The sequence below is a fragment of the Stegostoma tigrinum genome, chromosome 36 (genome assembly GCF_030684315.1).
Source record: "Stegostoma tigrinum isolate sSteTig4 chromosome 36, sSteTig4.hap1, whole genome shotgun sequence".
NCBI lineage: Eukaryota > Metazoa > Chordata > Chondrichthyes > Orectolobiformes > Stegostomatidae > Stegostoma > Stegostoma tigrinum.
Window position 1 is genome coordinate 120,620 of NC_081389.1, and position 14,131 is coordinate 134,750.

The 14,131-nt window shown below is 43.1% G+C and overlaps 1 pseudogene; it reads right to left on the minus strand.

Moving 5' to 3' along the window:
* Positions 1 to 9,837: 9,837 nt before the first annotated feature.
* On the minus strand, positions 9,838 to 13,166 carry LOC132206351 (uncharacterized; annotated as a pseudogene).
* Positions 13,167 to 14,131: the final 965 nt, after the last annotated feature.

Here is a 14,131-nt window from a genome sequence, read left to right on the forward strand (position 1 = left end):
AACTCTAATTCTATTCAGACAGGAATCTTAAGGCAGTGTCTGCATACCGATGTGTAGGAAGATAAGGAGTTACAAAGTCTTACACCTAATTTCTAGTTGGGCAGGAAGGCAGTTTTAAAGCATACCTATGTGTAGGCATTTAAGGGACATTAATTTGTAGAAGTATAGAAATCAGTAGGATGTTATCCCAATAACATCTCTCCCTGACTGATTAAGAGTCCATCAATCTCAGCCTTAAACATACACAAGGACTCTGCTCCCACAGTTCTCTGTGGCAAAAATGTTCAAACAGTCTGAACACTCTGCGAGAAAAAGTTTCTCCTCTTCTCAGTCTTAACTTGACATACAACTGGGTGGAAAGATAGAATGCTCCATTAGCAATGAGAGAGGGGTGGAAACATGAACTTGATGAAAAGGATCGGCAGACAGAAGAGATGAATGTTAGGATTTTCGGAGTGAGTAAAACATTGGGACCCCTAGAGCTATATTTGGCATTCCACAAGATCATGCCTTCTCAGTGATTCCAATTCTATTTTCCCATCTTATCCTGATTATCTTATCTGAGAAGAATCTAACCATCTCGGCCTTAACATTCACTGAAATTGCCTTTACTGCATTGTGAGGCAGAAAGTTCAGTGTTTCACCACTGTCTGAGAGAGAAAAAAATATAACCCAATGTCGGTCTGGATCGGGGAAAACCTACTTTTGAAACATTGCCCCTATTTCTGCACTGATCCATAAGAAGAAACCTCCATTCCAATTCCATCCAGTCAAAACCATTCTGAACGTTACAATGCCATCATTGCTGACTGCTCTGAATCCCAGTGAACAGAAGAGGAGTCTGTACAAATTTTCTGGAGATCCAGCTTGCTGACTGAAGGTAGCAAATGAGCAAGCATCTTCTGCACTCTCTCCAAATTATCTGCATCCTGCCTTAACCAAGGAGTCCAAAACCACATGCAATATTCCAGACTGGTCTCACCACTGCCCTGCATGACTGAAGCGGAACATTGTTACACATCTTTGTGCAAATCCTCTTGCAATAAATCACAGAATGCCACTAGCCTTCTTGAGAATTTGTTGCAGCTTCATTTTAAGTTACTTTAACTGATTCACAACTGGATACTTCAATGCCACACACAATCATGACAGATTGACAGATCAATAGATTGACAGATACAGGGGCACTGTGGAAGGTTTGAGTGATAAGGAGAAACTGGACAGACTGTGATGTTTCAGGCTGCAGCGTAGGCGGTTGCAGGGTGACCTTACAAAGGTTTATAAAATCATGAGGAGTATAGATAAGGTTAATGGTGGTTGCCTTTTTGTTAGGAAAGGGCATTCAAGGTGTGGGGGCTTTTTAAGTTGAGAAGAGAGAGATTTAAAATGGACATTTGGGACAATTTTTTTTAACACAGAGAATGGCTCACATGTAGAATGAACTTCCAAAGGCAGGAATGGATGTGAGTACAGTCACAGGGTTTAAAAGACATTCAGATAAATACAGGAATAGGAAAGATTTGGAGGGATATGGACCAGAAGCAGACAAGTGGGACTGGTTTAGTTTGGGATTTTCATTGGAAAGGACTGGTTGCAGTGAAGGGTCTGATTCTGTGCTGTATGACTCTTTCATTCTATAATTGTGACCATGATGGAGGTGCCAGTTTTAGACTGGGATGGACAAGGTCAAAATTCACATAGCACCAGGTTAAAGTCCAGCAGGTTTACTTGCAAACACAAGGATCAGAGCACTGTCACATCAGGTGAAGTGAATCTATAATGTGGAACAAAAAGAGTTTGCAATGGTAAAGACAAATTGTAGGCAACCAAAAAAAAACAGAAGAACGAAAGCAAAAGACAAAAAGAAAAAAAATCTTGCAGACAGACAGGAAATGTAAACAATATAGAAAGAGGTAGAGGGAGACAAAGGCAACTTGAGAGATAAACTGGATGATACACTGAACAGTCTAATCTTGCCTGAGAGTGTATTTTGGGCATTTTCTTCAACCTTCACTTTGATATCTTGTTGCGCTCTCCTTTTTTTTAAGAGTCAGTGGACAGTGTCGAGTTCCCTTACCACTGTGACCCCAGAAAATCTGGCAACAATTTCATTGGAAGTCTCTTCCTCAGGGAGCAATGAAAATCGTAGTTTGTGGGTTGAGACATAGTTCACATAGCTACAGAACACTCCCAAAACCTACTGTGCACTCTCCATTTTTTACCAGTGTGTGACAGGCAAGGAAGCTGAGGTTTGATTGAACATTGAGTGCAGCCATCAGCTCACAGAGCTGGTCAGGCAAGTTCTGTTTCAGTTACACTTACCAGAGAACAATGTGAGCCAACGTATTGTCATTCAGTTCTGCCTCATCTGACATGGGGATTGTGAGCAGCAATAACAGGAACAGTCAGAGGGCGCGCATTTTGAAATTTGTCAGCACCTTTTGATCGTACCACAGGGAATGCACAGATGAAACTCAAAAGAATTTTAAAAATCTCATTCAGTTCGTGACTTCATTGGTGAGAGACTGAAAGACATAGACGGACTCACATGTCAGCAAAAAGAAAATTGATCTCTTTTATTGTCAGTGCTACCCTGCCAATTTATTCAACAGAAGTTCTGGTTGGAGCACATGGGTATGACTTGTGGATGAAGATTGGGATATCTTCCAGGAGTTACAGATTATAACCAACCTTTCTTGATAAGTGTAACAGGCCAACAGCGCTCTTTGGAGGTCGTTGGAGGAAAAGTGTAATCAGTCTCCAAGGACAGCTGAAATTCGACAATCTCCACAACAATTTGCACTTAGACCATAAGACCATACGACGTCGGAGTGGAAGTAAAGCCATTCGGCCCATCAAGTCCACTCCGCCATTTAAATCATGGCTGATGGGCATTTCAACACCACTTCCCTGCACTCTCCCCGTAGCCCTTGATTCCTTTTGAGATCAAGAATTTGTCGATCTCTGCCTTGAAGGCATCCAATGTCCCAGCCTCCACTGCACTCTGCCGCAATTAATTCCACAAGCCCACCACTCTCTGGCTGAAGAAATGTCATCTCATTTCAGTTTTAAATTTACCCCCTCTAATTTTAAGGCTGTGCCCATGGGTCCTAGTCTCCCTGACTAACCGAAACAACTTCCTAGCATCCACCCCTTCTAAACCATACATTATCTTGTAAGTTTCTATTAGATGTCCCCTCAACCTTCTAAACTCTAATGAGTACAATCCCAGGATCCTTAGCTGTTCATCATACGCGAAACCTACCATTCCAGGAATCATCCGTGTGAATTTCCGCTGAACACGCTCCAGGGCTAGTATGTCCTTCCTGAGATGTGGGGCCCAAAATTGGACACAATATTCTAAATGGGGCCGAACTAGAGCCTTATAAAGCCTCAGAAGCACATTGCTGCTTTTATATTCCAACCGTCTTGAGATAAACGACATTACATTTGCTTTCTTAATTACGGACTTAGAGAATCCTGGACCAACACTCCCAGATCCCTTTGCACTTCTGATTTGTGAATTTTCTCACCATTTGGAAAATAGTCCATGCCTGTATTCTTTTTTCCAAAGTGCAAAACCTCACATTTACTCAATTGAATTTCATCAGCCATTTCCTAGACCACTCTCCTAAACTGTCTAAATCTTTCTGCAGCTTCCCCACCTCCTCAGTACTACCTGCCTGTCCAGCTATCTTCGTATCATCGGCAAACTTCACCAGAATGCCCCCAGTCCCTTTATCCAGATCTTTAATATATAAAGTGAATAGCTGTGGCCCCAACACTGAACCCTACGGGACACCACTCGTCACCAGTTGCCATTCCGAGAAAGAGCATTTTATCCCAACTCTCTGCCTTCTGTCAGACAGCCAATCCTCAATCCAAGCAAGAAAGGATTCATCCACCCCTTTGGATATTTCACAGCTTTCCAGCACAGCAAACTGATCACAAACTGATCCTGAGATAGGAAGAACTGCCAAAGCAGGCGTCAGAGATAACACAGTGGGGAGTTCGAAGAACAGAGCAGGCCAGGCAACATCAGAGGAGCAGGAAATTAGATATTTCGGGTCAGTAACCTTCTTCAGAGCTTGGGGAGGGTAGAGAGAGCTCGGAAATAAATAGCGGGAGCGGGTGGTGCTGGGGAAGGTAGTTGGGATGGTGATAGGTGAGTGCAGTTAGAGAGTGGTGGGGATTGGACAGTGAGGTGGTAGGAGCAAATCGGTGGGAGAGACGATGGAGACTTTGTGTCAGGTCCAGGAGTAGGGATGAGAGGGAGGGTTGGTCATTGTCCAGAGGAAGTGGTAGATGCAGGAACAGTTACAAAATGTAAAAGACGGTTCAGACAGGTACAAGGATATGAAAGAATTAGAGGCATTTGAGCCAAACGTAGACAAATGGCAACAGTTTAGTTTGGGCATGGGCGAGTTGGACTGAAGGGTCTGTTTCCATGTTATATGAATCTATGACTGTGTGGATGTCCTTGTACAGTGGTCATTGAAATCAAAAATGATGGTGCAGTAGGGTAACAAGGTGTGAGAAAGGCAAGCAGCATGTTGGCCTTGCTTACGCGAGGATTTCAGTACAGCTTGAAAGTTTGTACAATAGGTGAGATCACACCTTGTGTATTACATACATTCTTGTTCCAGATACCTACAGAAACAGATACCTGCTGTAAAGAGACAGTAGTAAGGATTTTCCAGAATAATAAAAACTGAAAGAACTGCTGGGGGATTATACAATCACTGCGCTGGTGGATTATACAAATACTGCGCTGGGGGTTTACATGAACACTGTGCTGGGTGATTATATAAACACTGTGCTGGGTGATTATACAAACACTGCGCTGGGGGATTATACAACTACTGTGCTGGGGGATTATACAAATACTGCACTAGGGGATTATACAGCCACTGTGCTGGGGATTATACAAACACTGTGCTGCGGACTTATACAACCACTGTGCTGGGTGATTATACAAACACTGCGCTGGGGAATAATCCAAACAGAGTGCTGGGGGATTATACAAATACTGCGCTGGGCGATTCTACAACTGCTCTGCTGGGGATTATGCAACCATTGTGCTGGGTGATTACACAAACACTGCGCTGGGGGATTATACAAACACTGCGCTGGGGATTGTACAAACTCTGTGCTGGAGGATTATACAACCACTGTGCTGGGTGATTACACAAACACTGCCCTGTGGATTGTCCAAATCCTGCGCTGGGGATTATACGAACACAGTGCTGGAGGATTATACAAATACTGCACTAGGGAATTATACAACCACTGTGCTGGGGATTATACAAACACTGTGCTGGGGGATTATACGCCCACTGGGCTGGGTGATTATACAAACAATGCGCTGGGGAATAATCCCAACAGAGTGCTGGGGAATTATACAAACACTGCGGTGGGGGATCATACAAATACTGTGATGGGTGATTATATGAACACTGTGCTGGGGAGTAATCCAAACACTGTGCTCTGGGATTATACAAACACTGTGATGGGTGATTATACGAACACTGCGCTGGGGGATTATACAAACACTGTGCTGGGTGATTACACAAACACTGCACTGGGGGCTTATATGAACACTGTGCTGGGGGATTATACAAACACTGCGCTGGGGGATTATACAAACACTGTGCTGGTGGATTATACAAATACTGCGCTGGGTGATTATATAAACACTGCACTGGGGGATTATATCAATACTGTGCTGAGTGATTATATAAACACTGGGCTGGTGATTATACAAATACTACGCTGGGAATTATACAACCACTGTGCTGGGGGATTATACAAACACTGTGATGGGTGATTATACAAACACTGCGCTGGGGGATTATACAAACACTGTGCTGGGTGATTACACAAACACTGCACTGGGGTCTTATACGAACACTGTGCTGGGGGATTATACAAACACTGCGCTGGGGGATTATACAAACACTGTGCTGGTGGATTATACAAATACTGCGCTGGGTGATTATATAAACACTGCACTGGGGGATTATATCAATACTGTGCTGAGTGATTATATAAACACTGGGCTGGTGATTATACAAATACTACGCTGGGAATTATACAACCACTGTACTGGGGGATTATACAACCACTGTGCTGGGTGATTACACAAACACTGCACTGGGGATTATACAAACACTGCGCTGGTGGATTATACAAACACTGCACTAGTGGATTATACAAATACTGCGTTAGGGGTTTGTACAACCACTGTGCTGGGGGATTATACAAACACTGTGCTGGGGGATTATATAAACACTGCGCTGGGTGATTATATCAATACTGTGCTGGGTGATTATACATACACTGGGCTAACAGGGCTGATATATACATCCTTGTTACCACCAACATCCTCTTGAAACCTTCCTCAAAGGTATAACTTTGAGACAGAAGCGTTCATCTCCTCATGAGATCAAGAAATGTGCAAATTTATCTGCAATTTAATGTCAAATATTTTAAAGAAGAAGTGAGGGAGCAAGTCACCCACTGGCAATATTTAATTTATTCATTAGCATAAACGTTTTATCTTCAACACCAACTATACAAATGGTTAATAACAAAAATATTTAAAGACTGAGTTGTTTGGCAATTGTGGGAATGTGCACAATTAATGGGCAGGTAAACAAGACAATGAATGAGAGGTGACATCATCCATTTGCTGTAAGTTCTCCTCAAAGTCACTCACCATCCAGGCTGACAAATGGATCAATCAATCAATCAATGGGCTGTGCTTTTTATCTTCAAGCTATCAATTTGCTTTCACTGATGATTCTCGATAGGAGTGAGAGAGACAGGGTAGTTGTCATGGGGGACTTCAACTTTCCAAATATTGACTGGGAACAATATAGTTCGAGTACGATAGATGGGTCAGTTTTTGTCCAGTGTGTGCAGGAGGGCTTCCTGACACAGTATGTAGATAGGCCAACAAGGGGCGAAGCCACATTAGATTTGGTACTGGGTAATGAGCCTGGCCAGATGTTAGATTTGGAAGTAGGTGAGCACTTTGGTGATAGCGCTCACGATTCTGTTATGTTTACTTTAGTGATGGAAAGGGATAGGTGTATACCACTGGGCAAGAGTTATAGCTGGGGGAAAGACAATTACGATGAGATTAGGCAAGATTTAGGGAGCATAGAATGGGGAAGGAAACTGCAGGGGATGGGCACATTAGAAATGTGGAGCTTATTCAAGGAAAAGCTCCTGTGTGTCTTAGATAAGTATGTACCTGTCAGGCAGGGAGGAAGATGTAGAGTGCGGGAGCCGTGGTTTACGAAGGAGGTGGAATCTCTGGTCAAGAGAAAGACGAAGGCTTTTGTTAGGATGAGATGTGAAGGCTCAGTTAGGGCACTTGAGGGCTACGAGGTAGCCAGGAAAGACCTAAAGAGAGAGGTCAGAAGAGCCAGGAGGAGACATGAGAAGTTGTTGGCGGATAGGATAAGGGTAAACACTAAGGATTTCTATAGGTATTTAAGGAATAAAAGAATGACGAAAGTAAGATTAGGCCCAATCAAGGATAGTAGTGGTGAGTTGTGTGTGGAGTCAGATGAGATAGGGGAAGCGCTAAATGAATATTTTTCAATAGTATTCACTCTAGAAAACGACAATGTTTTCGAGGGGAATACTGAGATACAGGCTACTAGACTAGGTGGGATTGAGGTTCACAAGGAAGAGGTATTAGAAATCCTTCAGAGGGTGAAGATAGATAAGTCCCCTGGGCCGGAAAGGAAGCCAGGGAGGAGATTGCCGAGCCTTTGGCATTGATCTTTATCTCGTCATTGTCTACAGGAATAGTGCCAGATGACTGGAGGTTGGCAAATGTGGTTCCCCTGTTCAAGAAGGGGAGTAGAGACAACCCTGGTAATTATAGACCAGTGAGCCTTACCTCAGTTGTTGGTAAAGTATTGGAAAAGGTTATAAGGGATAGGATTTATAATCATCTAGAAAAGAATAAATTGATTAGGGATAGTCAGCATGGTTTTGTGAAGGGAAGGTCGTGCCTCACAAACCTTATTGATTTCTTTGAGAAGGTGACCAAACAGGTAGATGAGAGTAAACCGGTTGATGTGGTGTATAAGGATTTCAGCAAGGCGTTCGATAAGGTTCCCCACGATAGGCTATTGTACAAAATGCGGAGAAATGGGATTATGGGAGATATAGCAGTTTGGATTGGAAATTGGCTTGCTGAAAGAAGACAGAGGGTGGTAGTTGATGGGAAATGTTCATACTGGAGACCAGTTACTAGTGGTGTACCGCAAGCGTCGGTGTTGGGTCCACTGCTGTTTGTCAGTTTTATAAATGACCTGGATGAGGGCGTAGAAGGATGGGTTAGTAAATTTGCAGACGACACTAAGGTCGGTGGAGTTGTGAATAGTGACGAAGGATGCTGTAGGTTGCAGAGAGACATAGATAAGCTGCAGAGCTGGGCTGAGAGGTGGCAATTGGAGTTTAATGCAGACAAGTGTGAGGTGATGCACTTTGGTAGGAGTAACCAGAAGGCAAAGTACAGGGCTAATGGTAAGATTCTTAGTAGTATAGATGAGTGGAGAGATCTCGGTGTCCATGTACACAGATGCTTGAAAGTTGCCACCCAGGTTGACAGGGCTGTTAAGAAGGCATACAGTGTTTTAGCTTTTATTAATAGAGGGATCAAGTTCCGGAACCAAGAGGTTATGATGCAGCTGTACAAAACTCTGGTGCGGCCTCACTTGGAGTATTGTGTACAGTTCTGGTCACTGCATTATAAGAAGGATGTGGAAGCTTTGGAAAGGGTGCAGAAGAGATTTACTAGGATGTTGCCTGGTTTGGAGGGAAGGTCTTACAAGGAAAGGCTGAGGGACTTGAGGCTGTTTTCATTAGAGAGAAGAAGGTTGAGAGGTGACTTAATTGAAACATATAAAATAATCAGAGGGTTAGATAGGGTGGATAGGGAGATCCTTCTTCCTGGGATGGTGACAGCGAGCACGAGGGGGCATAGCTTTAAATTGAGGGGTGAAAGATATAGGACAGATGTCAGAGGTACTTTCTTTACTCAAAGAGTAGTAAGGGAATGGAACACTTTGCCTTCAATGGTAGTAGATGCGCCAACTATAGGTACATTTAAGTCGTCATTGGATAAGCATATGGACTTACATGGAATAGTGTAGGTTAGATGGGCTTGAGATCGATATGACAGGTCGGCACAACGTCGAGGGCTGAAGGCCCTGTACTGTGCTGTAATGTTCTATGTTCTATAAGTAGTTGTTCAATGGCGTGGTCTGCCTGCTCAAGTGGATACAGCAGATGCTGTCTGCGAGAACACATGATGATCAGGATGTCTGAATGTATATCTATCCCTTAACTTGCTCATCTACTGAGAAATGGCCATGATAAATCAGCAGTCTCACAGAAACTTTGCCATTTCTATTTTAAGCATCTGAAACACCAGTTTTATACCAAAATGATAAGCTTCTTTTCTGCCCATTTCTCAGCTGTCGATATTGTTGGTAAAATCATTGTAACTTTTAACTCAAATTGCCCCGAGATGTTTGTCTTGGTGTGTCTGCTTGAATTGTAGCTGTAACTTCCCGATACCCAATGGGGAATGGTAGGATACTTAACAGGTACTCAACATAATCGTCTCTCACATTCTCACTGAGCCTGAGGTGGATACCTGGAAACAGTCTGTGAGATTTCAACCTGGAGTGCAGCCATTTAAAGGGAGGGACAGTGAATATAGGAATGTCCCTATGATGCAAGGAGTGGTGTTTATGAACTGAAATGTTTACACTGTCACGTTCAGTCCAGGCCTTGTGCCCTGCAGTGATTTCAGTTGCCCAGGTGACCTGCCTAAAATCATTGAGGATGAAAAAAGAAATAAACAAATTGAGCAGCATTGTGGGAATAGGGGCAGTGAACTTATTACTTCAATAACAATTTAAAAACTTCAATCAATAGCTCTGACAAAAACATTAAAATGCTGCTGGTTACATAAGCCTTTTAGACAGACACTCATCAGATTTGCTTCAGATTCCTGCAGTTCTTTATGAGTTGGTAGAGAGTGGGGACATATTGATGTGTGAAAGTGTTTGATCGTAGGTTGAGAAAAATGAGGGACTGGTTTACACGGATGGCAGAGGTGAGATCCTCACCTCAAGAAGCTGTGAAACCAGTACCCCACTGACTGGGTTCGGAGAGAGAGAAATAAGAAGAGTCAGGGTTAATGCCATATCACTGATACTGAGACTGACATATACCATTCAATATGCACCTTCATATACATAAACTCAGATTGTAGTACTTACTGAATTTTTTGTATTTTACAACCTGGTTTCCTGAGACCAAGAGACAGGAGCATTACTCCTGAGCCTCCCAGTTTATTGTCCCACAGCCGAAACAGAAACATTCAGAGTATGAGAAACAAATTAAATCAAACCAGGATCTTGTCTTTTCTCCTTCTTAGATGTCCCAGGAAATGCTTAAAAATAAACAGCGAATTAATACTCAAAGTTTCTTTAATTAACAATGGATTTTGACAGGTCCCACTCTACACACACTTGGGTCACTGAGCAAATGTGTTTGTTAAATAAATCACCATCTTTAAAGCCTTTAAATGCCCCTCCACCCAGTCTCATTCTGACAATCAGAGTTCATCTCTGTGCAGACACTGACAAGCCTCACCATGTTTGTGGAGCATGTCCCTACTGCGGGCTGTTCAGTTCAGGCATTTTGTTGGAGGCTGATTTCCCACCGCTTGTGTTTTACTGTCATAGCTGTAAACTCCATTTCTCAATATTCTGTGCTGTTGGAAATTCTTAAATCTTACAGCCTTAGTTCAGAGAGAAGTAAAATTTTAATTTCTCTGAATTGTGAACCATTTATTTCCTTCTGTGATAGTTCTACAATTTGTTTACCAGTTAGAGATAGTAAAGAATTACCTCAATACCAGAGATTTGTGAACTGTAGGTATCAGTTGCTGAAGGTTTTCACACTCAATGCTGCAGGATTCCAAATCATGTTCCCTTATTTCATCACACAGTTTATGAGGTGAGAGAGGACTGCATACTCAACTGGTTTCAGATCCAACCCACAAAACGTAAGGATTTCTGCAGAACCAAGTACAATGTAAGCCAATGCTTTTTTCTGAATCTCAAACAAAATGTGCAACATACTCAGAAGGTTCCTTTCATCAGTTTTGACATGCTGTGTTTCCAATCTGACTTTCAAATCTTCTCCTTCACGCAGTGAACCTCTCACAGGTCGTTGCAACCAGAAAAATCTCCAGGCTGCCCGTGAGGAGGAGAGACCAGCAGTAAAATGCAGAAATACCACAAATCAACTGTCTTCCTCACTGAGACTTTGGGTATTCACGGGATATGGAGACAGGAATACATCAAGAGAAGCTGCAAACTCTTGGATGGTGAGATGTGGGAAGGTGTAAACCACACTGTGGAAAGAACCATCTCTCTGGAAAGGTCCATCATAAAGCCAGGAACTGGGAAAGCTACAGATCATACTTGATCTCCATCACTAGACACAATTTTCTTCTCAAAGGCTGCTGTGAAGGCCATCTCACCAACTTTCCGTAACATATTGTGGGGATTTTCAATCTCTCAGCCATGGTGTCTCAGAATGTTGTAAATATAGTGGGAATAGAGTTGAGTGATGGCCTTGGGAACTCTCTGTCACATTGTGTGAAGAAGGGATGCAATGACAGACCAAGGACCCAGCAGGACGAAGGAATATCGCTCGTGGTGTGGAGGGTCTCGTTCTCTTCCACGTGTCTGTGAACAGGTGCTGCAGATGCTGGAGAATCCAAGATAATAAAATGTGAGGCTGGATGAACACAGCAGGCCCAGCAGCATCTCAGGAGCACAAAAGCTGATGTTTCGGGCCTAGACCCTTCATCAGAGAGGGGGATGGGGTGAGGGTTCTGGATTCTCCCATTGCAACTCTCTTGTCTTTTCTCTCCATCTTCAGTCCGCCTCCCCCTCTCTCCCTATTTATTCCAGAACCCTCACCCCATCCCCCTCTCTGATGAAGGGTCAAGGCCCGAAACATCAGCTTTTGTGCTCCTGAGATGCTGCTGGGCCTGCTGTGTTCATCCAGCTTCACATTTTATTATCTTGGATTCTCCAGCATCTGCAGTTCCCATCATCTCTGATACAATTTTAACCTCACTGCGAAGCCTCTTCCAGGGATGCCTAACCTGAAGAAGTTACCCTCCTCCCTCCGGACCAACCTCAGGGAATCTCTCTCCCATTGCAACTCTCTTGTCTTTTCTCTCCGTCTTCGGTCCGCCTCCCCCTCTCTCCCTATTTATTCCAGAACCCTCACCCCATCCCCCTCTCTGATGAAGGGTCTAGGCCCGAAACGTCAGCTTTTGTGCTCCTGAGATGCTGCTTGGCCTGCTGTGTTCATCCAGCCTCACATTTTATTATCTTGGATTCTCCAGCATCTGCAGTTCCCATTATCTCTCACACACACTTCACACCAGCATTCGGGATCTATGCACACAAACTCAGGTTCTGTATTTCTCTGACTCAGTAAAGTCTATACTCTCCTAAAACTCATCAAATATAAAAAGCAACCTCTCTGGATCCTTCCAGTGCTCTCCCAGAACTTTCCCAAAATAAGGATTGTGACCCTACTATCAGACTCCTCAGATTTATTTTACAGTTAATAGCACTTGAATCCCAGAATTTAAAACTGAAAACAAACTGACACTGTGGGTATATTTTCCCAGTTTCCCAGTCATAAACAATCTTCGTACCACTGTTGTTTTCCCAATCCCTGGGCCTCCAATCACTGCTACCGTACTCCCAGATATGGAATTTCTCTGCCAAAAACAATTGAGCAGATTGTACATTTTCCAGTTTTCCCTGGAGATGTTTCTCTCCCCACTCTTCATGATCTCAGCCTCTTACTAGCAGTTCATGTTGTACAACTGCCTGACCTCGTACATTCAAGATGAGCATTAACTCAGTGCATTGATCAACCAGCTGAATCTTTACCTTTATTAGGATAGCTTTCACTTTTAGTTTTTCTGCCTGTATCCAGAGCACGTCTTTGTGTTTCTGTTGAATGCCTTCAACTGGAACAGACAGAAAGTGATTCTCAATGTCAGCTGTACTGTCATAACAATTTCTAAGTAACATTTCATGATTTAGTATTTACTGTTGAGTAAATTGTTTAAGATTTTGTTCAGAGCTTCAGTTAATTTATCTCCAGCAATTCAATCTGTGATCGGAAAACACTTGAAAGTGGATAATGATCAAGAAATGTTACAATAATTAGTTGATTTTAATCTGTACTCAACAAGAAGATTTCAGAATGGGCAACATTCTCAGAAAGTTACAACATTCTTATAGGGATAGACACAGTCGATGTAGAAAGTGTGCTGTGCCTGGCTGTTAGACTTCTTGTAAGGGTGCACAGCTTCAGAATTAAAGACAAACAATTCAGCTCAGGATGAACAGGAATATCTTCACTCCATTGGTGACTCCAGTGAATTCTCTATCCCAGACGGCGATGGAAACTGGATCATTGATTAACTCCAAGGTGGAGACTGATAAGAGTTCCTTTCATTAATTACATCAGTGATACAGGGATAGCTTGGGAATATGGCATTGAGGTAGATGATTAACCATGAGCTAGAATAAGCAAGAGCGGGCTCGAGAGGCTGAATGGCCTCATCCTGTTCCTATGGTCCTATGTTGAACATTCACTTTTTACACTACCAATGGGCAGTTGCAGCTGTGTGTACCAATTGAAAAAGACAGAAATTGCTGGAGAGACTCAGCAGCTCTTGGAGCATCTGAGGAGGGAATGCAGTTTTTCAGAAAGCTTTTTGACCTATGTCGCCATTCCTTTAGAGTCGGAACTCCATCACGAGCAGCATTGGCTGGTCCTACACACAAAACATAGTAAATAGATGCCGGAGTATGTGCTTCGAGCCCTGCTCGGTTATTCAATATAATCATGGCAGATAATCCACCTCAGTCCCCTGTTCCCACTTTCTCCCTATGCCCCTTCCTGCTCGAAATCAATACATATATTGCAATTAGCTGGGGCCATAGCAATGATCACTGTGGAACATCACTAGTCACTGGCTGATACTCAG